Source organism: Humulus lupulus, chromosome 2, assembly GCF_963169125.1.
Source record: "Humulus lupulus chromosome 2, drHumLupu1.1, whole genome shotgun sequence".
Taxonomy (NCBI): domain Eukaryota; kingdom Viridiplantae; phylum Streptophyta; class Magnoliopsida; order Rosales; family Cannabaceae; genus Humulus; species Humulus lupulus.
In genome coordinates, this window is record NC_084794.1 from 142,035,347 (window position 1) to 142,060,104 (window position 24,758).

A 24,758-nucleotide genomic window follows, 5' to 3' on the forward strand; every position below is an offset into this window, starting at 1 on the left:
TATGTCAAGAAATGTGATAAATGCCAGCGATTCGCTACAATTCTGTGAGCTCCACCATCCGAGCTAACCATGATGACCTCCCCATGGCCATTTGCAGTATGGGGAATCGATCTGATAGGCTCGTTACCAATCGACAAAGGTGGAGTAAACTATGTCATGGTTGTGGTGGATTATTTTACCAAATGGACCGAGGTCGAACCCCTGGGCAACGATTACCTTGAAAAAAGTTTTGTACTTTGTGGTAAAAAACATTATCTGCCAATACGAAATGTCCAGAAAAATAGTATCCAATAACGACACTCAATTCGACAGTGAATTATTTACCCACTTTTGTGAAAAAAAATGGAATAATAAAAGGCTTTTCCTCTGTTGCCCATCCCCAAGCAAATGGCCAGGTCGAAGCAGTCAACAAAACCCTCAAAAGCTCAATGAAGAAGAGGTTGGAGGAGGCTTAAGGAAAATGGCTCGAGGAGTTACCTCAAGTTTTATGGGCGTATGGAACAACAACTCACACTTCAACAAGACATACCCCTTTCTCCCTGGCATATGGATGCGAGGCCATGTTACCAATTGAGGTTCAAATACCTATAATTTGAAGCCATGCTTACGATCAAGCCTCAAACCAATCTCAGCTCGAAGTAAGTCTGGACGTAATTGAAGGAAGAAGTTTTAGGGGTGCAACACGAGGACTTCCGAGGAGGTCACTTGTCCTAGTTCTACTCTCACCCAAGCACACTTAACTGCGGAGTTTTGATGGGATCCTATGCATTAGTGCTAGTATGATCGTACCCAATACTTCAATAAAAAGGTTCGGGATAGAAAGTTAGGATTGGGAGACTTAGTACTAGGACGTGTATTCCTAGCTACAAGGGACCCATCCGCTAGCGTACTCGGACATAATTGGGGAGGACCTTAAATAATCGAGTCCATTATTCATCCTGGAGTATATAAATTGGCTAGATTAAATGGAGAATTGGTACTGCAAGCTTGGAATGGTGAGTATCTACGACCTTACTATCAATAGTGTAGGAATTATGTCTCATTGTAACCAAGCATGTTCGTTTTTACAGAATTTTTATCAATAAAATGTTCCATTTTGATCATAATTCATTTTCTTTAATTAATGTTGTATTTTTTGCAAACTCTCATAATTCAATAACCTATGATCACACTCATATGATATTAAGGGGGCATCAGTGGTATACAATGATACCATAATTTAAAAAAAAAAATACAAGTGTATGGATTACATACCAAACACGACCTAAATAGGTTTGGAACAAACCAGCTAAAACTAATCGACGTAAGTTGGAACATAAATAAACCTACTTCGAGCTAAGTCGAGATCGAGGCTGGAATATTTTGCAAAAAGATAGTTTCGACCTCACAACCTTAAGGAGCTACTCGAGGAAGAGGAAAAGTGACTAGAAAAGCAAGATATAACTAAACTACCTATCTTACATGCCACAATAAGTACTTTCGAGTGCGTGGTAAAAGTAAGGTTTGACCTTGTCAAATAATGAGATCGGACATGGATATATCGAGCAAACTGTGTATGAATGCATTGAAACACGAGCTTAAATCCAAAAAATGTTTGTATGAATAAACAAACATAAAGTTAAAAATTTAATGTAAGTTGCTCAAAATATTTCGACCTACAAATGTGAAGCAAAAATATTAAAGTAAAATGTAAAAGTTTGAACAAACAAAAAATAACTCTTATACAAGCTGTAAATTGTTTTTGCCCTAGGGGCATAAAAAATAAAAATCAACTATTACAAATTTTTTTAATGGGACGCAGCCCATGAACTCGCTTCTAGGAAGCAGGAGCATCCCCCCCGGCGGCATCTGGCATCTCCTTAGCCTTTTCAGTCTCCTCATCAGCTTCCTCTGCCTCCAACCGAGCTTGCCACCTCGCCAAGAACTCGTCCTCAAGGGTATCCAGGAAGCTTGTATCGAGGTCGACATTGTTGGCCCAGATTCTGTACATGGCCGTGTCTACTACGCAATCCTTATTTTGCTTGAATTCCTCGAGGAGGCGAGCCTTTTCACTCTCCATTATGTCGAAGGTGGCCTTTTTCTCCTCCTCGAGCTTAGCGTTTAACTTTTCAAGCTCCTTGACTCTTGAGTTCTCCTCCTAAAGCTTTTTGATTCTCGAGTTCTTCTCTTCGAGCTCAGCCTCCAGTTTCGACTTGGCAACTTTGAACTCGTCAGCGGGTTTGAGTTGGAGATTCTTCTACTCTTGAGCATAGGACATGCTCGAATGAACCTCATTGTTCAGCTTGTAATTCAGCTGAGCAAAGGCAGCAAGGTCCTATACACAAACAACTTGGGTCAGAGCATATACCAAGTAAAACCCAAACAAAGTAAGAGAAAAGTTATCGAGGAGATGAGCTCGGTACCCTTGTCATAAAGGGCATTGGAGTCTCACGCATTGGTCAGGAACTGCCACTGAGGAGCGTCGAGATTAATGAAGTTTTGGGCCACCCGAGACAAAACTTCAGAGCCGAGGGTGGCTTCGTGGGTCCCAGCAGCACTATCAATAACGTATTCACTACAGTTAGTCGAAATCGATAGTAGACGCTCACGAGTTGGAACCATCTTCTTTGGAGCTAGAGTGGTTTCCTGGGAGGTTTGGATAACAGAAGGCAAGGGAAGAGTGACCTCCAGGTCTGTAGTAGCAGCTTGGCTCGAGCCCTGGGAGTCCGGAGGATGTGATGCCCTTGGGCGTTTTCTTTGTTTGGCTCCCGAACGGCGAATAAGCACGTTATCGAGGTCAGAGTCCATATCGCCTGCATAAACGAGTCACACGTTAGTATACGAGCTCAAAATACTAAATTAAATGTGAAGTAAATATTTAATGGAAACAAAGATTCAAGTGACAAGAAACCTAACTACAACTGTAACGCCCTACTTCCCTAGAGCCGTTACTAAGTGAGTTTAAAACGTGCATTTAACTCGCTAATCGAGGTTTTAGATCAAACAGTGTAACTAAGCCATAAACTGAGGAAAAACTTTAGAAATAAACTCATTTCATTGAAAATCTTAAAAGTTTAATACTTGGGATCCCAAAATACAGTTTAGAAATATTTACAACATACAAACTGTATCAAGTCGACTAAACGACAAAATCTAGGGTAGTTTACAAACATCTCCCAAAATCCACCGGCTGTGGCAGCCAGGCTGGCCAAACATGTACACGCCACTTCATGCCTGCTACACACGTGGTTGGTTGGCTTTCTCCTTACCCTTACCTGCACCACAGAGCATCTGTGAGCCGAAGCCCAGCAAGAAAACCCACAAACAGATAACATATGCAACACATATATTAAGCATATAAACAGGCCACCAATGGGCTAAACACATACGGCCTGGCCGTCCCAGGCATTTACCAAGCCCTGGGCTCGCGGTCCACACCGTGAGGATATCCCAAGTATCTGTTTAGGGACTCGCCCTGGCAACTCGCACTCCACGTGCTCAACGCTGCTCCCGGCCCCTTACCGTACTCGGCCTTGCACTCAACGTGCCTAACGCCGTTCCCGGCCCCCTACCGATCTTGGCCTACACCGTTCCCGGCTCTTGCCAATCATTCACATAATAGCACTCATAGCATAGTAAACAAGTATAGAATACTAACAGATACAATCTAAGGGCCACGCCCTGTAATTCAAACACACTCTGGGCTCAGCCCTGCATACAAGCTCTATGGGAACAAGGGTTTTCTTACCTGATTCCCGAGCTCTCTGAGCACCGATATCCCGAGCACATTCCTCTAGGTCGAGCCTTTCCGAGACCCCCCTGCTGAATTCAATCCTTGAAGTTGATCCTCAATCCCCAAGCTTCAAGCTCCTAAGTTTCCTCAGCCCAAATCCTTGCTTAAGCTAGCTTACACCAAATTCCCTTGAGTTGTTTCTTAGAGAGTGAAAGAGAGAGATAAGAATGGTGAGATGCTATCCTTAGCTGAAACAGAAGTATAAGTCGGTTTCCCAAAGCTTCTAATTAATTCCCCCTTTTTGTTTTATTCAGCTTAAGTCTATGTGGTTACCTCAAGGCTCGGGGTACCGAAATGTCCCCGATGGCAAAATGGTAAATTTCCCCAATATTCCCGCCTAGACATTCTATCCTCAAATATATCTCCAAATATTTATTTTCATATCCCGATAACCCCATAACACACCTAGTACCCAAATTACCCCTCGACTCGCCCCGAGTCCGAATCTCAACCCTGTTGTGACTTTCTGACTAACCGCTCACCAGGACTGTCTCGGACCGCGCTGCACAGACATATCTCATATATATAACATTTATCACATTTATACCCCTAATAACCAAACGGGGTCCACATGCACATTTAACTCAGCTAAACATGCATCATAATTATATATTCACATAAATCCACATATAAGCATATTAAATCATTTATTGCCCTCCAGGCACACTATTCAAGGCCCTAAGCCAGATTAGCAAATTCGGGTCGTTACAACAACTCTCCCCTGAGCTCGTGTTCGGTGACCAAGTAATCCCCCTATTTTCAGAGGAGGCTGGGGGAGTCCCTTCCCTATATGTGGAAGTTAACCTCGAAAGGTCTCTATAATCGTTTGTTCCGTATTGAACGGCTACCCCATCCCAAACTTCATTTAAACTATACATAGTTTGGTATTTTCCTAGCCAACTATCAAATCTATGAACCCTATCGTCTACCCAAGACCATACATGGAAATTATCCCTGGAATCCGGGAATAGGATCAGGGTGTCAGGTTTATATTGTAGTAGGGAAGGAGACAACAAGGTCGAGTTAAGAATGACTTTACCTTTATCACTCGAGCTCGAAGCCTCGTCGTTCGCATCATTTCCCAAGCACAGACTCCTATGGTGACGAGCTGGGGATCGGGCCCTTGACCTCGTTGACCTCTACCTCGGAGGAAGCTTATTAGTAGAGAGTGGTACGTGCTCCCACAGTGTATTTTCGATAGGTGGCATCATCCGTCGACTGGTCCTGCTCCAGAAAGTCGCAGCTCGAAGCTTATATTCATGAAGAAGATAAGATAGAGAACGCCTATCGTACGACAACTGGAGCAAAGCTTCCTTGTGCTCCCTCATTGAGTTTGTGGAAGTAGGGCGGTGATAGTTGGCTGAAGAAGCAGATACATATGAATTAGTTCGAGCCTAAACATTAATTGAGCATGAAAAGAAAGGAGGATATGTACTTACGAATTCGCTGGAATGTGAAAGGACGTGGGTGTGCTGAAAAAAGTCCTCAAGTACTCTGATTGAGCAACCTGTGACTGACGCGTGTCCACACTCGAGTGTGGTAGGTAGTTCAGTTTCCAAAAAGGGATAGTTCAAAAGTTTCCTTCTCATAGGATTCGAACTGATACTTTTGAGAGGGAAAAATGTTACACCCAGATTTCGAGAATGGGAACTTTGACCTCGAAATTCAAGTTCGTAAGGTGTAAGCTCGAAATAAGCAAGGTCATTATAAGGTCCACGAGTCAGAGATCTCATTAGCTTGAATAGTGTGTAGCCTCGAAGGTGTTTCGAGTCTATAAAGTGAACTCGCAACTCACAATAAGTAAGGGTTCGTCACTTGTATAAGTTTCTTGATGTGTCTCCTGCCCTCAGACAAGATGGTTCAAGCTCGAGAGGAGTAAGCTCGAAGGTGACGGCTTTGCCAATGATTACTTATTGGGATCATAGGCGAAGTGAGATGACGAGCTCGTAATAGAGAAACGGTCTCGAAGACACATGGATCCAGCATCTGAACATGTCAGCTGAGTGTGAATGAATTTATTGTTATAAATTCCCAATATTTAAGGGATCTAATGCAATATTGTTATTAAATCCCACATTTTGTGGGATATTATCGCGTGCATAGAAAATAATGCATTTATTGGCCTTATTTTATTTGATTTACAGAAATATGTGGGAACGAATATTGAAACCTTCTTTATTAAAAATAATGCATTTATTGGCCTTATTTTATTTGATTTACAAAAATATGTGGGAGTGAATACTAAAACATTCTCTATAAATAGAGATGTAAACTTCATTTGTAGAGGACATAAATATTGAGATTGGGAGAGAAAACTCTGGGCAACTATTCTCTGAAAGTTTCCAGAAGACTCCAAAGAGCTAATAATATAGACTCGTGGACTATGCAGATTTTTCAATGATGAACCACGTAAAAAGATCTTGTTTTCATTCTCTTTATTCATTTCCTCAAGTATATTCTTGTTTAATTGCTCTCCTTTTTTAAGTTGACGAAAAACGGCGTTAACACATCATTACATAGTTTTGGCCTAAAAACATGTTTTCAAGCCACCATTGCAAACACGTCGTTAGATAGTTTTGACCCAAAAACTATGTTTTTAGGCCACCATCGCAAACGCATCGTAACTGCATCATTAGGCATCATTTTTCTTCAAATTTTTAAGTTTTAGATTTGAAAAAAAAATGCAATCAAAACAAAAAAAATCTTGGTCAAAAGTGTTCTAAATCCATAAATTAATGTACTATGTCAATCTTTCCTTCGATTTTAGTTTTGGATTAGACTTTTCATTATCAATTTTAAAAAAAAAACTTAAAAAAGAGCTCAATGGTAGTAGGAGGTGGCGACTTCAATGGTGGTGGGAGGTGGAAGCGTCATTTGCGGTGGCAGCGTTTGGGGGTGAGTTGCTCTGCCGCTGTGGATAGGTGGTGGTGGTGGTGGTTGTGTCGTGGTGGTAGAGAAAGTGAGGCATTGAGAGAGTTTGAGAGAGAGAGATTGAAATGAGTTAAAGGGAGGGGTATTTTTTACCACACTAGTAAAAACAGGGGTTTATCGTCGATTGCAGGCCGACGCTTTTTCCAATTGCATCGGTTTTGGAATCGACGTTGTTGCTGGTGACACAATTGACCTGGGCAAAAGAATCAGTCTGTAACTGACGCTATTTGCCACGTTAGCGTCGGTCTATAACTGATGCTTTTGGTAAGTAGATGCATCGGTCTGTGACCGATGCTTATGAGACTCAGATGCGTTGGTTATAGACAGATGCATATGTTTGTGTTTGTGCAGAACCGATGCTATAAGTTTAAAAATTGTATTATGAAATTTGTTTCTGCATTTTTCCCCTGCAGGAAAACAAATGCAGAAAGAGAAGCAGAAAGGCATAAATAGAAGGAGAAAGACGTAAACATATCAAAGGTATATATTTATATGAAACTATATATATACAATGGTCAAGATATATGATTCAAAAAATAATATTCATATACTTAAGATGGAAAACAATGACTAAGTTAATTTATAATCAAAATTTACTAACTTAACCACTATTTAGAGTAAAAAAATAAGTTAGTAAAACTAATCTAAGCCCATGTATTAGAGACAAAAAAAAAAAAAGCTAGCTAGTAAACTAATCTAAGTCAAGATTGACATATGACTCAAAAAATAATATTCATACTCAATCGATATATGTAGGAGGTACATGCTAGCCAGCTCTTGTAACGACCCAAATTCAGTGTTTAGGCTTAAGGGCCTGGAGTAGTGTGCCTGGAGGGCATGATGGGATTTTGTGTGTGACTTTATTAAGTTAAATGCATCATTATGATTTATTGCACGTTATATGACTATTTGATTATTTGAGATGCATGACTATGTGAATCAGTATGCATGTAGAACTGATTGTCTTAGAATGAGCATGATTGTAACTTGGCCATGTTAGGGCATATCTGTGATAATTGTACTATGTGAATTGTGCCATGTGAGTGTGATGTTTTTATCAGGATGCACGCATCGAGACGGTCCTAGAGAGCCAGTTAGTCTAAAAGTCACAACGGGATGTTGTACCCGGCTCGGGAGGAGCCCAGGGGTACTTCGGGAATCTTATAAGTTGAGTTTAGAAAGAGTGATTAGTTATTGGTATTTTGGTAACCATTTGTAACTGCTGTGAGTAACAAGTTTTAAGATAGGAAGTGGTAGAATTGAAATGAAAGTGTTAAGACTTAAGTACCCTTGAAGGTTTAGCTTAGAAGGATTAGTAAGGAGGGGTAATTTGGTCTTTTGGCAAGACAAATAGACATTTTGCAGCTGGGATTTAGGGGGGTACGGTTTGGGCATTGGCTCATTTAGTGTCTTGATAAAATTAGAAGAGAAGGAAAGAAGAGGAGAAAAAGGCTAGGGCAAGCAAGAAGAAGAAGAAGAAGAGAAGGAGAAGTGGGAGTCTAGGAGGGGATCAAGGACTTGTGTGGGTTCTTCATTTGAGGTAAAGGTTTTATACATATCTAAATATGGATTTTTTGTTTTGATTTAAGGAATTTAAATGCCTAAGCTAAACATTGTTGGGTTTTGGGGTTAGTTGCTGAAATTTGAAATCATAGGAGTGGATCTTGTGTGGGTTGATGTTTTGGATTTGATTCTAGTGTTTATGGGGTGTTAGATTGTTCATATGAGGTTTGGATTTGAGTTTGGGGTTGAGATATGTGTTTGGGGTTGGTTTGGAGGTATTTTGGATGAAGGATTTGAAGGAGAAAAAAAACCCAGATTTTCGGGTTCGTAAGGGCGCGCCGCGGCCCTGTTCTTGGGCGCTGCGGCGCGAGGCTGGTTCCAGGCGAGGGGCTCTCTGACTTGCTTTAGCGCCGCGGCCCTGTAGGGCTGAGCCGCGGCGCTAGGCCATTTTCAGGACACCAAAATTCCATTTTTGAGCTTTTGCTCCAGGGGTTCGGGGGATGTTTCCAATGACTTATTTTAGGATTTTGGGAGTCCCGAGAGTGCGGGATTGGTCCCGGGAAGTGGTTTTGGGTTTGGTTAGTATTAAAAGTGTTTTATGTGTGTTGTGACTAGGATTTCGGAGAGGCTCGTGCTAGAGGACCGTGCTCGTGACCGTGGTGCATCGGAAAGCACGGATTACAGGTAAGAAAACCGTAACACCCGAGATTAGGGCATGGGCCCATTGTGTGATTGTAGGGCACGGACCTAGCTTGAATTGTGTGCAAATGTGTAATCTTAGATAAACTATTGTATGTTTGAATGTATGATATGTGTGATTGTAATTGAATGAACGGCAAGGCCGGACCGGCAAGGCCGGGACCGGCAAGGCCGGGTACGGCAGTGGGGCCGGAAGCAACGCTCAGCACATGGGATGCTATAGCGAGGGTGGGACCCAAGGGATACATGAGTTATCCTACGGTAATGACCGAGACCCCAAGCTTTGGTAAGGCCTCTGGGGCGGCATGGCCGTGCTTGTTTAAATCGATGATTTTCTTATTTATCAGTAAATTACGCCAGTAATATTATTATTGCATATGTTATGTGCTATTTGGGTTTTCTTGCTGGGCTTCGGCTCACGGGTGCTCTGTGTGGCAGGTAAAAGCAAGGAGTCTGTCAACCGGCCATGAGTATGGAGAGCGTGGGGGCGGCGCGTACATGTTCGGCCTGCCCGACTGCTTTGGTTGGGAGCTTTTTTTGTAAATGGCTGTATTAGCTCATTCTTTTGATAGTCAAACCTGTTGTAAATCTATTTTTGAGATGTAAATGTTTTGTCAACCTTATTTTGGGATCCCAGATGTTTTATATCTAACGTTTTCAATGAAGTTAAACATTTTAAAAGAATACAGCCTTAAACTCTGGTTTAATCACACTTTTGGTTTTAGAAACCACTTTGAGTCAATGAAATGCACAATTTCTGTTTTAAACTCACTTAGTAACGGCTCTAAGGTAGTAGGGCGTTACAGCTCTAGTTCTCAACAAACAGTGAGATGAGGTAGAATTGACTCTGCACATTCATCTAGTACAACGTTCACTTCTTCAAGCGGGTACACCACTGTGCTTTTGAATTACAAATGAATTAAAAAAAAAAATTGGACTTGAATTATATATGATTTTACAATAAAATTTAAATTAAACTATATAATAACTAATAAATTAAACAACACTTACATGATGACTCAAGTGGTTCATCATGAAATGGTTGATCCTTCATCAACACACACACCTACACTTGACCAAATTCATCAATGTTATTGTCTTGAAAAAAATTGGGCAACATTTCTCGTATTTCTACAACATTTCCCAATTTCAAAAAGTACTTATACACAACATATAATACACAAATATCTAACAATCAATTAACATGAATAATTTCAACCTTATATCACCATAGCACATAGTCTCAGAACCTATCTTCACTAACTTTTAGTTTTAAATTCCACTAAATTTAATATAACTATACATTTCAATATATATATATATATACTATTAAAGTTTCATATATATAAATACTATTAAAGTTTCATTGATGTGGAATTAATTTAATCTAATTACAAATGTTATTAATTTAAATTTAAACTTAAATTAAACTATATTTTATCTTCTACAATTCTAATCCTAATTCTATAATTAAATTACTACCACTAAAATGAACATATAATTATATATCTATATATATAAAATTAATGAAGAAAAAATGTTGAAATTATCTCTACTAGGTCATGGAATAGGCATGTGGCTACGGAGATGCCGGGGGAGAGCACGGGACAGAAGGCCAGAGACGGTGGGGGAACCTCGAAAATGGGAGGGGCGACAAAAATGGGGGAACCTCGGAAACGAGAAGGGAGGACGAAGCCATGGGAGTGAGGGGATCTCACGGGTGAAGGAGGGGCGGAGTTATGAGGTGGTGGAGCAGAGGAGAGGTGGGGAGGGCATGGGTTCGCAATCGCGTCTGCAATTTTTTTTTTAGGGGATCGGGAGAGAATGAGGGAGATGATCCCCAAATTTTTCCCTATATCGAGCTTAGCGTCGGTTTAGAACTAAATCTATTGAGGCTAACTCAATGTTGTTTAGATCAGATGCATCAATTCTTAACTGAAGTTATCGTCACTAATAATGAAACGCAACGTTTCATTTTCACAGAAGCATTGGTTGTGAACTGACGCTATTCGTTAACAGTAGAGTCTGTTTTAAATTGATGCTATAGCCTTAGATTATCAATAGATTCGGTTCATAGTGTGAAGCGATGTTAATAAGTGAGATCGTAGGTTCTAATTGGTGTAGTCCCAAAAAATAGTTTGTGGCATACATATATAAGAATTATTAAAGTTGGCATGTTGAAAAAATACAATATATGAAAGGGCATAATTGGTCAAGTTTTTTTTTGTAAAATATGTTTGAAAAGGCAATTCTAAAAGAGGAAAAGTAAGCATTAATTTATTAGCCACTTGTAATCCTCAAAAAGAAAACTAAAGTAAAAACACATGTTAATAAAGACAATTCTAAAATAGGAGCCACTTGCAATTCATCAATGCATAATGGAGAAAGAAAAGACAGGTGAAACGAACCAATCTCATTAATTACGAAAGATTAATCAATAAAATACGAAAAGTACTAATTATGATTGTTTCATGAAGAAGAGTATCATATTCTTGTTTCCTAAAAATATTGTAATTAATAAAAAAATAATGCTGGTGATATATAAAATTTACTCCCTTCAAAGGAAAAATATATATAAAATTTACTAGAATGTCATCTAGATGATTTTTTTTTTTTTTAAATTCAATAAATCTTTTTTAAATATATTTTTTTGTGGTGAAGTAGTATTATCCTAATTAAAAATTAGAATGGATTTAATAAATTGGTAGATACTTACTAAATTATTAAATAATAATATATTAAAACCCTTAAATACATATAAATAAATTCCAACGGCAATGATAGCGAAACTTTTGAGGTCATTTATATTGGGGAATTTACAACATTTACTACATTTTGTAATTTTTTTTCACTTTTACTATCACTAAAATTTCTTATCAATTTTATGAAGAGTTTTTTTCATTAATACAACATGTTGTCTTTGATTTCATCTTTGGACACGTGAAAGTAATTACGCTCATCAAGAGAAAATAAAATTCTGTAGATCTCATCCAGAGCTTCTTGGGGTGTAATCTCCTCCTAGCAAGCCACGAGCCCTTTTCTGGAGTGGATATCTAAAACTGAGGTCACGTCTTGAGGACCACACTAGCGATCTTCCCGCCTTCTTAAACCGATAGTCCTCCAGGTCTAGGAGTTTTGTCCTCAGCACTGGAAAAAGTGCCAAGTGTCTATCAATGTAGCCTTGGGCCACCCCAAGATCTTCTGACAACTTTTTGGTTACCTCGAGTAGGGGCGCCCAATTCGTACACTTGACTATTGGTATTTCCCACAACACCGCCCGACACATCAAAATGTACAGCTGCATTCTGAAAATGTCAGAGATGTGTCTCCCATAAAATTGGTGGGCGACAATCTATGAATTGGGCACTATGCGATATGCATGAGCCGGGGCTGAATAGGCATTAATTCCCCAAATGATTGGGGAATATTTATAATAAATGATTTTAATGACCCTCAACCTCTATAGATTGGGCTGAGGTACCATTGCAAAAGGGTTGACAACTTTTGTACTCAGAACAATATATACGCTTCCTGAGAAAACCTCCATTTAATCTTACCATCTCAAGCTTCAAGAATACTAATACTAAAGACTCGTGGACCAGGGTTGTTTTATAATCTGAACCACGTAAAAAGGTAGTCAACATTTTGGTGCTTTCATTGAGAGCTTGAAGAAATAATCATACTGAACACGCGTAGAAACACCCCAGACGATGTTGCTCCACGTGCAGGGTCTGAGGGGGGAGAACCCAGCCAGCCCCCTCTACACGACCTTACAGAGATGGCTCGGAGGATTTCGATGAGAATGCCAAATACGACGGTGAAGATGACAGGTTCTATAAGGAGGAATATCCTCAGCCCAGAGGTGGTGGCTCTCCGCGACCAGGTGGCCTCCCATCAACAAAAACTTGATGTAGAGGAGGAGAATATTGTCGCCTTACAAGAGATGGTTAACGCCATGAGGGCTACTCTGGCGGCCCAAGGGCTGCCAGTGAACCACCATGGTGAAGTAACATCTAGGCAGCCAGCTGGTGTGCCACCTACACACCCAATCGGAGTGCCACTTGACATTGCAGCGGGTATGCCTTCTAAGCACCCTTCTGGCGTGGCGAAAGATCTGCTAGCTAGCATGGCACCTGCGCACCCAGCTGGAGCTGGAGCCCCACCTATACAATGAGACTGTGGCAAAGGAAAAGTAGGCACGAAAGAGAACCCGTTAGACTTCCTAACCCATTCAGGCCCTGAGGAGAGCCAATGATAACCAAGGGCATGGAGGCCAAGGACATTTCCAGACAGCTAGCATTCGCAGAGCCCAGGGCATTCCACCTTGGCGCGCTACGACAGATCATGTTAGGCCTGGAGGTGGTCTCCCACTGGCACCTCGATAGCATCATAGAACCCCTGGCCTGCGGGCCAACAAGAGAAATGTCTCCGCCAGCCGAGGACAAGGGATCAATATCTTAGTCAATAACTAATATGTTGACTCCGAGAGGGAAACGAAAGTAGGATACCCTAAAGACGGTGCTCACCTCCAAGAACATCCTGACCTATGAGATGACTTGAACACTTGTTGGGGCAGGATAGCTCCTGAGGAAAATCTTGGGAGACAACAAGGACCAAACCTCCGAGATGACCTTAATGCTCATAGGAGAGAACACCCAACGCATAGTGCAAATCGAAATCGCGACCCTCTCCATTCAGAATTGGAGAGTCTGAAAAGGATAATGTTGAAGATGGCTCGAAGAAAAGGTCATGACTCAGATTCTGACGAAGAGGATGATGAGCCTTGTGCTCCCCACATTGTGTAGGCTCCACTACTTCGAGGCATAAAAATTCCAAACATCAGCTCGTAGAACAGAGGCACGAATCCCACTCACCATCTCTCAAAGTTTAATAGATTGATGTCGGTCCACCGCATCTCTAAGGATGCTAAATGCCATGTTTCCTGTTGACCTTGAAGAGATCAGAAAATGAATGGTTTAAGAAGCACAATCTAAGATCCATTCACTCCTGGCACCAACTCTCCTCCTCCTTCTAAAGACAATTCATAGCGGCGCAGAAAGTGAATTTTGAGGTCAACGCATTGACCAACATAAAGCAAGGACCACTTGAGACCTTTAAAGCTTACATCCGAGCTTTAAAGCATCCAGGACAAGGATGGGTCGATGATCGCCAAGAGCTGACGGCTCTACAACCTGCCATCCGAGCAGGTGACCCACTATGGGATGACCTCTAGCAAAGAGGATGTCACAAACTCGATGATTTCATACATCGATCCCAAGAATACATCAATTGGGAGGAGGCTCAGAATGGCGCATTCAGCGTAGTAGTCCCTTTTCCCGCTCTGTTTTTCCCAAATGCCATGGCTCTAGGACCCAAGTACTCGCCTCCAGCCCAAATGAGTGTTATGAGCGATCAATAATTTAGTCGTGTTGTTCAACCAGTTGGTTTCAGCACCATGCGAGATGTTCGTTTTAGTGCCACCTCGCCAGGCTATGGAACAACTCCCACTGGATAGAATGCTTTTCAGCCTGCATTCTCTTCTAAACCTATAGCTCCAGCCCAGTTCGCAACACCCAGTGAGACCCCCAAAGGAGCAAACGTGGTGGAAAATGCAAGGATAGGAAGTCCAAGAGAATTGGAGCAGCCCTTGATGAAAAGTATGCTCCACAATACTTTGATCCGAGTACACGAACATGGTGGATACTCGAGAGAATATTTTCCTAGCCACTGAAAAGCAAGTTCACTACAGGAAACCGCCACCTATCCAGAGGGATCGGGAGAAAAGAGATTCCACTAAGTTTTTTTGGTTCCACAATGATGTGGGGCACCGCACCAACAAGTGCTAGCAACTTAAAGATGAGATTAAAAGTCTCATCAAACTTGGAACCTACACCAATATGGCGTAAACCTATTACCAGCACAAATTCCCTTAATGACTAACCAAATCATCACTATCTCCGAGGACGATTCTTCGAGGGTACATTTTCCCCACCATGATCTTTGGTGGTTGAGAGTTAGATTTCCAACAAGATGGTTGATCGGATCCTAGTGGACAACGAGAGTTCAGTGAACATCCTTTCCAAGCCAACCTATGTGAGTATTGGGCTGACTACTGGTGACATGTCCCCTTGCACGTCCACTCTTTATGGGTTCTCGAGGGAAGGTCTCTTTCTGATAAGGCAAATCAAGTTGCCGGTGATACTTGGAGAAATGCCTTTCTTGGCCTTCAAGTAATGCACTTTTGTGGTCGTGGACTACTCTTCCTCATATAACGCCATCGTGGGGCATCCAAGTCCTGTAGAATTTGGAGTTGTCGCCTCCATACGCCACCTGTCCATGAAGTCCCCTACCGAGGCCGGAATAGACACAGTTTGTGGAGACCAAAAGGAGGCCAGGAAGTGTGACATTGTGTCCCTCGAGCATCTAGTAATTGTAATTGAGGCAACAGTCCCCAAACAACCTCATCCAAAGGAGATGGAGGTCCTGGCTGTTCAAGAAGAAAGGGAGTCCTATAAGATAGACCCTAGAATTGAGAAAGAGAGGGCTATCGAGCCCATGTAAGAAACAGAGGAGGTGATCTTTAACGCCTCTGTCCCAGATAGAAAAATGAAGGTCGGGAAACCTCTCAAGGACGATGTCCAAGAGCCTTAATGGGATTTCTCAGGGACAATCAAGATGTCTTTGCTTGGTCTAACTCCAACATGACAGGCATCGACCCCAACATCATATGAAATGCCTTAAACATTGATCCTAACATCGCTCCAATACAGCCAAAATGGAGAACAAATGACCTGACCAGAGCATTGGCTTTATCGGCGAAGGTGGATATGCTCCTCGCGGATGGGTTCATCCAAGAAGCTCAATACCCGAGGTGGTTGTCTAACCCGGTCCCGGTGCCCAAGCCAAATGACCCTTGGAAGACCTATATAGATTCTCTAACCTCAACAAAGCCTGCCCAAAGAATTGGTTTTCTTTGTCCAAGGTCGATCATATGGTCGATGCCACCTCTGGGTACGAGCTCTTGTCCTTTGTGGACCCATATTCCAAATATAACCAGATTTCCATGCATGTTACGGATTAAGAGCACACCAGCTTCTGAGCCGACAAAGGGGTGTATTGCCACAAAGTGATGCCCTTTGGGCTCAAGAATGTTGATGCCACCTATCAGACATTGGTAAACCAGATGTTTAAGAACCATCTGGGTCAGAACATGGAGGCTTACATAGATGATATGTTGGTAAAATATAGAATAGACGCCGACCACATGAGAGATTTGGCGGAAGTGTTCTCCATCCTCAACAAATTTGGGATGAAGATGAATCCCCAGAAGTGCACTTTTGGGGTTACCTTCAGGAAGTTCCTAAGCTTCATAGTTAGTGCACGTGGAATAGAGGTAAATCCTGAGATGATCAAAGCCTTAACAAAAATTCAACCCCCCCCACCCTAAAGATAAAGATGTACAAAGCCTCACCGGAAGGATAGCAACACTTAGTCGCTTTGTCTCCAAGGAAACTGATAAGTGCATCCCGTTCTTCAACATCTTTCGAGGAGGTCAATGATTCGAGTGGACGGAGGAATGTGAGCAGGCATTGCATCAATTGAAGGCACATTTGGCTAATCCAAAGATCTTGTCAAAGTTCGTAGACAGAGATCCCCTCCTCCTCAATATGGCTATCTCAAAGAATGACATGAGTTCCGCCCTAGTCTGCGAGGAAGAAAATGTCTAGCACTGGTGTACAACTTAAGTAAAAGACTCATCGGGGCGGAATCCAGATATCCACTCATGGAGAAGCCAAATTTTTGTTTAATGGTTGATTCTCGGTAGATAAGGCCCTTCTTCCAAGTGCGTCCCATCAAGGTGCTCACTAACCAGCCTTGAGAAAATTTCTCCAGAAGCTGGAGTCCTCAAGGAGACTCCTCAAATGGGTCATCGAACTAAGTCAATTTGACATCACTTATCACCCAAGGACTATCATCAAGGGACAAGCACTAGCAGATTTCATTGCTAGGTGCATGGGAGCATATGAACGACCCAATAATGCCTCAGTGGTCAGGCCCACGTGGAAGATGTATGTAGATGGGTCCACCAATGAGAATGGAGTAGGAGCGCCTAATCTTGGTATCTTCTGAAGGGCACAGGGTTCACAGTGCCCTAAGTTTTGGGTTTGACGCCTCGAACAATGAGGCTGAGTACTAGGCTCTCATTACTGGAATCCGAGTGGCCCAAGAGCTCAAGGTCGAGGGCCTTGAGAGCATTAGTAATTCTTAACTCATAGTGAATCAGGTCCTAAGAGAATGCCAAGCCTGGGGAACAAAGATGGTCACTTACTCAGCCAAGGCCGAGGAAATGCTACACAGCTTCAAAAAAATCATCATCCGACAAGTTCCAAGGGAACATAATTCTAATGTTGATGCCATGGACAAGCTTGCAACGAACAAGGACACTGAGCTGATCAACATGGTCCTAGTTGACTACTTGCCCTCTTCAAGCATCTCAGCCTCCGAGGAGGTAGAAGCAGTCCAACCTCAGAACAGGTGGATGGAGCCTATTGGTGAAGTATCTAGTCTTCAGAGACTTACCGTAGGACAAGAAAGAAGCTCAGAAGCTATTTTACCAAGTCCCTTAGTATGTCATAGTGGACAACAAGTTGTACAGGCGAGGATATCCGTTGCCCCTTCTCTGTTGTGTACCGAAGTAGGAAGCCAGCCTAATACTTTGAGAAGTACATGAGGGCTTTTGCGAGGACCACGCTTAGGGGCAGACCCTTGCCAAGAAAATCTTAAGACAATGGTATTTCTGGCCCACTATGAATAATGATGCGATGACTACATCAAGAAGTGTGTCAAGTGTCAACGCTTCGCCAACATACCAAGAGCTCTTCCAAATGAGATCACCTAGATGACAAATCCTTGGCCTTTCGCAGTCTGGGGGATTGACTTTATTGGGTCGTTGCCCACTGGAAAGGGGGAGTGAAGTACACTATTGTAACGGTCGACTACTTCACGAAATGGGTTGAAATTGAGCCTCTCGCTACAATCACTTCTAAGAAGGCATTAGACTTCTTCATTGAGAACATCGTTTGCCGCTACAGGCTTCTGAGAAAGATAATCTCTGATAACGGCCTGCAATTTGATAGTGAGTTATTTACAGACTTCTGTCAAAGTCATGGAGACTTGAAGATCTTTTCCTTCGTAGCCCATCTGGGAGTAAACAGACAGGTGCAAGCTATCAATAAGATGCTTAAAGCCACTCTAAAGAAGAGGCTGGAACATGCGAAAGGTGCATGGCTCAAGGAGCCGCCTAAGGCATTGTTGAGTTCTCGCACAACTGATAGGACCTCAACTAGCCACTCGCCATTCTCCATGGCCTACAAATATAAAGCCATGATGCCAGTCAAGGCAGCAATCTCCATGCACCGATGAGATACAACGATCCGACCGCAAATCACGCTTTACTCTGAGTGTCTCTAGACCTTGTGGAGGAGCTCAGTGAAGCTCCACAGCTTCGAGTATCATCCTATCAGCAAAAGGTGGCCATATATTTCAACTAGAAAGTGAAGGTTAGGAAATTCAGGGTCGGAAATTTGGTGTTGTGAAGAGTCTTCTTAGCCACCTGAGATCCTGGTGCAGGAGTATTGGGCCCTAACTCGAAAGGTTCATATCAAATCGAGAGCATCGTTTGTCCAGGGACATACAAACTTTCCCGACTAGGTGGGGAGTTAGTGCCCCACGCCTAGAATGCCGAGCACCTTTGCCGGTATTACCAATAATATAAGCAATGTATTTTCTAAGTTTTGTAGTTAGTGTGTAGCCTCTAGGCACAATTAATTGAAATTGTGTGTGCAAAATATGATAGATTAAATTCAAAGAAATTTCATGTATGTTAAATTTTAATTTAGTAATTTCACTTCCCTAGGTGTACCCGCTCGCTGGCCTGGACAAGTAAACGCAAACAAGTCTCCAATCACTTGGGGGACATAGCTGGGTCTCCTCGCCGAATAGTCGCTCCCGGAACGTGACCTAGGAAGATAAACTTATCATGAGTGGAGCAAGCCTAGTGTCTAAGATGGCGTAAGCAGGTTAAAAAACCAAGTGACCTATGGGCGGAGAACTTGATTTGTGTTCTGATTAGTGCTAAAAAATGTTACTTAATTAGTTGTAAAGTTTAAAATAATTTATGTTTTAATTAATATTTTCATGGATTTATTGAAATATATTTTATAATTGAAAATATTAATTTTAATTTATTTTGAGTTTAATTTTCAAGAATTAAAATGTTTTTGGCCTAGCAAAAAGAAAGAGAAAGAAATAAGTAAAGAAGAAAAAAAGGGTAAAAAAAGTGGCATTTTTTGAGTCAAAAGGCCCAATTTAAAGCCTAGGCACACTGCCTTCTCTCTCTCCCCAATGCGCAACATAGCGCGTCCTCCTCTTGCCCCGTGTGCAGCCCAACCCATGTCTCTTCTGCCTCGTCAGTGTCGCGCCATCCCAGACCTCCAACTATGGCACGCCACGCACGCAGATTCGCCTAGTCAACACCTGTGTGGTGCTCTTTCCTCTTACTCTGCCTACCAGCCGCCTGCAGTAGTTGTTCCTTTGCCGCACTATAAGCCCCACGCCGTGTACCTGCATAAGAGAGCACAAAAAAAAATAGCAATATAGCAATAATAATAATAATAATAGTGGTTTTTATAATCATATTTTATTATTAATATTTTAGTTCTATCTAATAAACCCCAAATTTTTAGAAAAATTGTATTTTAACGCTTTTTAAGATTATAAGTAAGAGCTTATTTTCTTAGATTAGGGTGTAATTTTTGCATTAGAAAAACTATTGAAAAAATTTCACTCACTTTTCTTCTCATATTTCTTTTTAGAATTTTTGTGAGAATGATGTGCATAATGACCTAATATTTCTTGGAAGGTTAGGGATGATCTCATATGCAAAGTAATGTTATTTATATTTTTTATTCAATATATGTGTCTTTAAAGTGTATACATTTGAGCATTTATGATCCCATATTCAATGTTGACCACGATTTTGGCCAACGACGAATAGATGTCAAAACTAGAGTAAACCTTCAAGAGAAAATACGACACTGATAATTTTATAGTGGTTCAGCCCCAATTTATTGGTAATAGCCTAATCAACTTTGGAGTTGTGATATATAGATCTACACTTAAGATCAAATGAACCTGTGTCAACTGAGTTTCTCAAGTGTAAGTAGAAAAATACAGAGTTTCTCTCTCTAAAGAATACAAGCTTTCTCTCTCTAAGCTCTCTTAGAAAATGCCCCAAGTAACAACTCCAAAGTCTCAAAACTTGGGAGTTTTTCTCAGTCTCCAAAGATCAGATCCCCCTAAATGATGCCATGAGCCATTTATTTATAGGATCATAGATAGTACATCAGATATATCCCTTTGACCGGGTCCTTGGTTCTTCCAACAAACTTTAATTAAAAAAATATAAATGAATTTAAATTACAATAATATAGCTATTATTCCGAGATATCTGAGAGATTCCCGCGACAGGTTAGAATGATTCGAGTTGAAGCTATTACTGAGGCTTTTCTGAAGAGTCACTAGACGGTAACTTCTGAGATTCTGATCCATGACCGACCAAATCCATCCTCGAAGTGATTGGTCAGCCAAGAAAACTCACTGGTCGGCATAGGCAAGCACCTTCTAGCACACCTCTGGTCGATATAGGGAAAGCACTCCTCTAGCACACCTCTAGTATAACATGACATATCTCTGGTCTAGCATGACACATCTCTGGTCTAACATGACACATCTCTGGTCTAGCATGACACATCTCTGGTCTAGCATGACACATAGCAAAACACTTTACTTGTCATGCAAAACAAATGACTGGTTGGCCAAAATACTCCACTGGTCAGTCAAAAATCTTCACTGGTCGGACAATAATTCGACCTAGTCGGTCAAATCACTTCCAACCAGATATATAATTTTCATGAATAGTAATATCACAACTCCAAAGAGCCAATACATTTATTGACTATTAATGTGCCATTTACTGACCATGCATTGCCACTTGTCACTTCTGATTTCCACGTCATCGAATTGAAATTTTGGGATAACATTTGCCCCCCAAGTTTATTATAAGATTTACTCGTATGATAAGCTTTTTCTCTAGCAAAATGTTTTTGAGGTCACCCAAAACCTTCCATCCGGTCAGTAACTTTAACTTTTGTAGTAAACCCACGATTGAACTTTTTTTTGAATTCTTCAAATTCCATTTTTTTGATCTTGTTGTAGTACCCCATGAGTAAGAAAAACATGTTTGTGTCCCATGCCCTTGTGATTTGTTGTCCGCTCGAAAATAATTTATTAGGAAAGCATGTATATAGCCGATCGGTCATCTTCTTTGAGAATCACCAAGGGCACCATAAACATGCCCCCCTAAGCTACTCGGGTATGCCACCGTCTGCTTGGATGTAATGGCACCATCACTCAGACACCACGCATCCGCTTGGGCACCACACCATCTGCTCGGACCGCTCCATCCGCTCGAACCAGAGCCCAGCCGATCAGACACTCTTCCATCCGTTTGGACACCACAAGAACAGCTCGGACGCATGCCATTTACTCGGACCAGAGCCCACCCGATTGGACACTCTTCCAGCTCCTCGGACGCACGGCCCAGCCGCTTGGGCGCTCGCCTGCTCGGATGGTTAGCCAATGTCTCCTCAGACACCTCTCGCTTGCTTCTTAGATGGCGGCCCTCTGACGCGGACCCTCAGAAGAACCAGGCTCCTTGGCGTGGCCTCCTCGGATGTAATAGGCCTCTTGGATGCACGACCCAGCCGTTCAAATGCACACGCCCACCGATCGGACACACACAATCATCTGCTTGGATGCACACACCCACCGATCAGACACCCCTCATCCTCTCGGACGCACACACCCACCGATCGGAGACACGCCCCCATCCGCTCGGATGTGCACGCTCATAAGTCTTTGGGCTTGTAAAAAAATGGTTCATGCATTTTAGGCACCAAATTTTTTTTGCTTATTATTGTTGCCCTCTTACAAGTTTATCTGGGGAATATAAAATATTTTTACTACTCAGAAAATATTTTACTGGGTAGTAAATATTTTTTCTTAGCATTGGTTGACTTATGTTTGTTTGGTTCTCTCTAGCGACTCATCAGTGTTAGTCATGCTCAACACCGAGCAGTAGACTATAAGGAGCTGGTCAAGGTCTTGAATAATCAATTGGTGGAAGCCTAGGAAAAGATTGATGTGCCTGCCTCTCCTGCTCTATCACTCTGACTAGAGAAGGTCCTGGATGTTGACGATGGTGTTAACCAATCAGGGACTAGTTTACCCGACCAATAGAAACTCTTAGCCGACCTGAGAGCTTCCTATCCATCAATAGAGTTTCCTACTCAACCAGTGAAACATGCTTAGCCGACCAGAGAAGTTGTATCTGTTCTCTCGACCAGGAAAAATTTACACCTGACCAGCTGAACTTTGATCTGGCTAGTAGTGTACTCTTTTTTCTTATACTTTTGTGAAGACAACTGATGCTTAGCAGCTTTGATATTTTTCTCGTAACGCCGAGCTGTTGGAATTTATACTTTACTTTTCTTTGCTAACTTGAAACATTCTAAGTCTTTTTAGACTTAAAATATTATAAGTTTTTTGTGAATAGTAAAGTCACTTTGATGTATGCCTTATATTTTCGAATGAGTACTTAGTTTTCTAACTTAGAAATTCTATACACTTCATAAGTCCCTACTAAGTATACTTTCTCATACTCTTATTGCTCTAACATTTTATGAGCATAATGTTTATTGTCACACAAATATCTGCTTCTAACTTGAAATTTTAAAAAATTCCAAGTTACTTAAGCTTTGTCAAACAAGTTAGCTTAATGGCCATTTTTGACTTCGAAAATTTCCAAGTCAGCCTAAAAACAGATATCTTAACCCGTGCTCTTATTGCCTGTGTTAAATTATATACCAGTATACCCCATGTGCCCCCCAAGTGATCAAGGGTTTAAAGATCATTGGTCACTTGCTACTTGACCGAATCTGTTCGAGCAGTTAATTACTCATGAAACACATAAATTATATGGAAAATATTCGAGTAGTTGAACACTGCTTGAACATACCGACCAGTTAAATACTATCTGATTTTACCGACCAGTTGAACACTCTTCGGATAATTAACACACATGCACATTTGTAGAAAGAATCGACCACGCTGCGCGTAGTCTCTTTTCTTACACGTAAAAAAAAGGAAAAAACGTGTCTAATAATGAGTCTTAAACAACAAAAATTGTTCAAAAATAGATGACTGGCCAGCAAATAACCAGCTCATAAACCAAATTTAAATAACAAGTTAAACAACTTGAAATTAAACTACCACTCTGAAAGCGGTATTTAGTGATAATATATCCTCCGATGCTGGCCATTCCAGTGGTTCCTGATCAAGCTCCGTTCACCTAATCTGATCCTAACACTCCAGCTCATGTCCAAGTATCTTGGCATACCTCTCCCTTGCTTTGTTATTATCCTCAGCCAAGTAATGTGGACCTCCACATATACTATCTAAGGTAAAGTCCACAGGTCCAGGTTGCAAGGGTGGAGATCTCTGTCATTTGAACCCAGAATTTTTGTTGCCTCCTTCTCCTTGGGGTGTCTCTGCCGGTACTTTCTCAACTTTCCTGACCGGAGAATAAATTCTATCTCGTCCTTGAGGTGATTGCATTCATTCGTGTCGTGACCATAATCTCCATGGAAACGACAAAACTTATTCATGTCTCTCTCACTCTTCTCTTTCCCGATGGGTGGAGGTTTCTTGTAGGGAACCTCTTCATGACTAGCAATATATATTTCAACTCGGCTAGTCGAGAGAGTGGTATAATTAGTGAACTGAGGCTCATACTTTGTTGGCTTTTCGTTTGAACTCGACTTAGCCTTCTTTTCTTCATGGTGGTCAGACCCGTTATTCCCACGTTTCTTTCCACCATTCATAGGAGGGTCAGCTGATCTGCCTGGATTGTTTATGCCATTCTCCTCTTTCTCGATTGCATCATACAATTTCATATACTTGTCTGGTCGGTCAAGAAATTGTTGGAGTGTTGAGATTGGATTGCGATGAATACTATCCCACAAGGAGCTCCGATAAGTTATCCCAGAGGATATTGCCACCATCTTCCCCTCGTCTCCGACAGGAGTTGCTCTATTGGCTTCTCTAATGAATCTTTGTATATAATTCTTTAGAGATTCATCCTTCCCTTGTTTGATATCAGCCAAGTGGTTGGCATAAACTGGTGGAGTCCGAACAGCACTGGATTGTTTACAAAACTCCTTCCTGAATGCTTCTCAATAGGTAATGGAGTTCGACTTAAACTTCCAATACCATTCCTGGGCAGTATCTGACAAAGTAGTCGGGAAAAGTCTACACCGATAATCGTCACTTACCCCGAGCAGTTCCATCTGGTCCTCGAATTTCCCAACATGTCTAATGGGATCTGCCTTTTCTGTATATACTAGCAGCACCTATGCTTTATATTTTGCCGGCGGCTAGGCTGCTCTAATCTGGGCACAAAATGGGCTGCCACTCCAGTGGTCTATCGCATCCATTCTGGAAGGTCATTTTGACAAACCTTGCATTGCAGCCATTAGCATGTCAAGCTGGGCTTGGATGGCTGGTGTAACTGACAAAGTGTCAAGGTCTTGACCGCCTGGTCGAGCATTACCATCTGGTGAACTGTCGTGAAGTATTTCTACTTGACTGGCAGGGCGGTTCATATTTTGCCCTTCGACTGGGACGGTCCTCCTCTTGTTGGTGATAACGTCCCTTAGATCCTTCCTAGAAGCAT

General features: G+C 41.7%; 1 pseudogene; it reads right to left on the reverse strand.

Moving 5' to 3' along the window:
- Positions 1–672: 672 nt before the first annotated feature.
- On the reverse strand, positions 673–791 carry LOC133820551 (5S ribosomal RNA; annotated as a pseudogene).
- Between the last annotated feature and the right edge of the window lie 23,967 nt (positions 792–24,758).